Below are 3,825 nucleotides of genomic sequence, written 5' to 3' on the forward strand. Positions count from 1 at the left end.
GACTCAAATTCCATGGGAAGTCTTGTGGGCTTGCCTGGCTTACATAACTTTCCTTTGACCAGAGGAAAGTGGGGCAGCATCCAAAGGGAAAGGAGTTTTTCTTCCACAGGAGAATGGTGGTGTTACTACAATGGGGGATGTGGCTTCTATGCAAGTAGAAATATATCGTGGGCATCATACCAGTGAAAGTGGAATTTAGGATGAACAATTCTTTTAGAAGTGTTCTGGATAGACTGGAGGTAGATTTGGAAGCTAATTTGGAATCACTTACGTTGGAATCACTTTGGCAGAATTAGTGAGCATGGGAAGAAAAGGGAAGAATCAACTGACAGAAGTAAGAGTAGCAAAGGAACTAGAGGAAAACTAGAAGGGCAAACTATCAAAAAAAACCATGTTAGAGCAGTGTCCAATGCTCAAGTTAAGAAGAGTACTACTGAAGGGAAAATTTTTTATTCTTCTTGAAACCCCAGGCCCTCCCTCCTTCCCTCCCCCGCTTTTTTTGGTGCTAGGGATTGAGCCCAGGACCTTACATACACTAAGCAAAAGCACTACCTCTGAATTGCATCAACACTGTTCTGTTCTTAACGTTGCAGGTAAATAATTTCCCTAATATGTGCCACCTAACACACACTTAAAAACTGCCCCCTCCCACTTAAAAATGATTCTCCATTGCTTTCCAGACCAGGATCTATAGCTCCTAATATGATATTGAAATCTTTCAGGCTCTGGTTCCTTCTTCCTTCTCAAGTGAAACCTTGTGTTATGCTATTTCATGTTCTATCTGTGTCGTACCTCCCCTCTGTGACTTTGTACTCTGTGACTGGCATCTTCCCCCAACCATATTAATAATTCTACTTGTCCTGCAAGACTCAGCTGAAACACATCTCCTTCAGGAAACCTTTTATGATCACCAGAGTCTAGGGTAATGCCACTCTACTCTTACTATGCACTCTGTATGTCCCCTAGCACTCACTCTCTAGGACGAGAGAGCTTTGGTAGCCATGGAAAGCAGTTGCCTAAGTATGGTTGCTATAAAACCCCAGCACATTAAAGAGAAATAAAAGAAAAGCAGTGATGGAAGATGAGAGTTACTTTGTATCTGTGAAGTTGCTCCAAATCTATTTAATCTTGGGTAAAACATGGTGAATCTGTAGGCTTCTTGACACCTTTTGCCAGTCACTATTTTTTAAGCATTAGCTAGCCATGACTCCATATTCTCAGGACAAGTGATTATGACTGGTGTGCTGGTCTCCAGTGTCAGTGACTTCCACTATGTTGACTTCCAAATCACGCCATGAAAACAACTTCCAGTGAGAGATAGAAATGCTTATTACCTGACTTGATTAATATCCATTTTGTATATATGCTTTTTTTTTTGGATCAGGGATTGAACTTGGGGCCTTGCACTTGCAAGGCAAGCAGTGGAACCACTGAGCTAAATCCTCAGCTCTTATTTTTGTATATATGTTGAATTACCCTAATGCACCCCATACAAATATACAAATGCCAGTAGATTTCAGTGCTTTTGTATGTGATAAAGTATTAACTACTCTTCTTTGCTCATATTCATAATTAGAGGACTTTTTTGAAAAAAATGCAGCTCATGCATCTAGTTTTTAATGCAGAGAATCATATTTTAAGTTTCCCTCTAAATCTGGTTCCATGACCAGATTATTTCCAAGGATTCAACAACTTTCTCAAAAGGCCTGTAAAACACAAACAAGGTGATCAATTCACATTAGACTATTAAATGTGCTTTATCTATTCCAGTCTGTTGCTGTGGAAATAGATACAACAGAGAAGCCTTGGCAGTATGACAAGCAATTAAGACACCAAGATGTTTAGCCATGTATGAGCATTTTCTCGCGGTGAGACCTCAAAGCTTAGCTCGCCATTGACATTGTTAGTCATTGAATCAATTACACAAGATGTGGCTGGCAGGTGTAATTATATATTTCTATGGTGATTATGTATAGCCTGCCATAGAGACCAACAAGCCTGTTACTTTGCACTCATTGAAGCAGTCACTCGTCTAGCAAAGTATTTGGAGCTGAAGACCTTCTTTGGAATAAAGGAAATCCAAAATAAAGCAAAACTCCACTGTCAATTCTAGCTAATGTAATCAAGTTGAGGAATACGGTCATTGTCATTGGAATAATGCCCAGCTGTTGGGTGATTATGCCTTCACATGCTCTAGAAATTACATACGGTTTTATGAGACTGGACTGAAGACAACAATAGTAAATGTCCCAGATGTTGGACTGAAATCAAACCCAGGTTATTAACCTGCTTAGAAATGGCGAGCATGATTTAAAAAAAATCAGATTAGTTTTTGTGTGTAGATACAATTTGCTTCTGCTTTCTTTTCTCCAATTCAAATGATTTAGATTCTATGAAGGGAAGAACCTAAGCAGCGTTAATTGCTTTCCACATGCAGTGTTTTTGTTAGAATAGCTTAAGTTTACTTGGAGAGATTATTTTTATATTCCCATTTTTCCCCAAGTGAGATTTTATGAAAAAGGTGGAATTGAACCAAATCAGCCTCAGAGTATCTCACAGAGAACAGGAGATGTGGTTTAAGAAATGTAATTGTCTTTTTAATCTCCCTCCTGCTTCATAGAGGCATCCCTCAAAGGCAGGATATTTTTGTCATTAATGAAATCAGAATTAGCATATGTCTAGATCAGTGTTCGATGCTGATCTGGGTCAAAGGTACCTATGATTCATTTGCATTACCAGAAGGTTAAGATGAGTTGTGTAAATGAAGTCTCTGCTCCATGTGTGAGCATACTGGTAAGTATCCAGCAGCGATCAGCAAATACATAGACTACCCATGTTGTCCTGTCTGTTTTCAACCTTATTTTACAAGTGTAACTGTCCTCAGGAATCCTTAGATGGGAAAGAAATGCAAAACAAATAAACAAAAACTTGAAAAATAAAACAAACTCAGCCAAAATATAATATTTACAACTGACCAAGCCTCACCTCTTTTGAGAAATGTACAGAACATCCTTTAATTAACAGTTACATTTTAAAAGGAACCTACTTATTGAGTACATACCGTTTGTCTAACACTGCCACAGGTACTGAAGGAGGGTACTGCATAGGACATGGCCCTTCAGGGAAATGAGTTTACTTACAAAAAGGAGACATTTGTAAAACTGCTCACCATCCTGCTTGCTAAGCTGAGGGGGACGAATTGGAAATGCTGTTGGTCTTTATAGAAGGAACAGGTCATTGTAGTTAGAACAGTGAGGAAAGGCCAGTTAGAGGAAATGGAGCAGGAACCAAAGTCTGTGGATATTGATCGGAAAAGGAAAGGTGAAGGCATTTCCTTTGAGAGGAACAGCATGAACAGCAGTAAGCATAATGAGTTCTGGGAACAGTGATGAAATCTTTCTGGGTGCAACAAAGGGTTTGTGTTTGTGAGTGTTGTGAGATGAGATTGGAGAAAGAGAGTGAGTGGAGCTTGTGGTATCAGGCACTAGAGGCTGAACTTTCATTTGAGGCAGTTGTGAGCAACTGAGAGTGTTTAAGAAGAGTGACACAAACAAAATAAGTGTTTTTAGATATGTTGCTTGGGTGGCTATACAGGATTTCTTTTCCAGTTGTGATCTCTCAACTAGCAGTGTCAGGGGCAACTGGGATCTTGTTAGAAATGCTGACTCTTGGAGGGCTGGGGATTGTAGCTCAGTGATAGAGCACTTGTCTTGCCTGACATGCACAAGGCCCTGGATTTCATCTCCAGCATGAGAGAGAGAGGGGGAGAGAGAGAGAGAGAGAGAGAGAGAGAGAGAGAGAGAGAGAGAGAGAGAGAGAGAGAGA

The sequence above is a fragment of the Fukomys damarensis genome, unplaced genomic scaffold (assembly GCF_012274545.1).
Source record: "Fukomys damarensis isolate Sample0158 unplaced genomic scaffold, DMR_v1.0_HiC HiC_scaffold_39, whole genome shotgun sequence".
Lineage (NCBI taxonomy): Eukaryota > Metazoa > Chordata > Mammalia > Rodentia > Bathyergidae > Fukomys > Fukomys damarensis.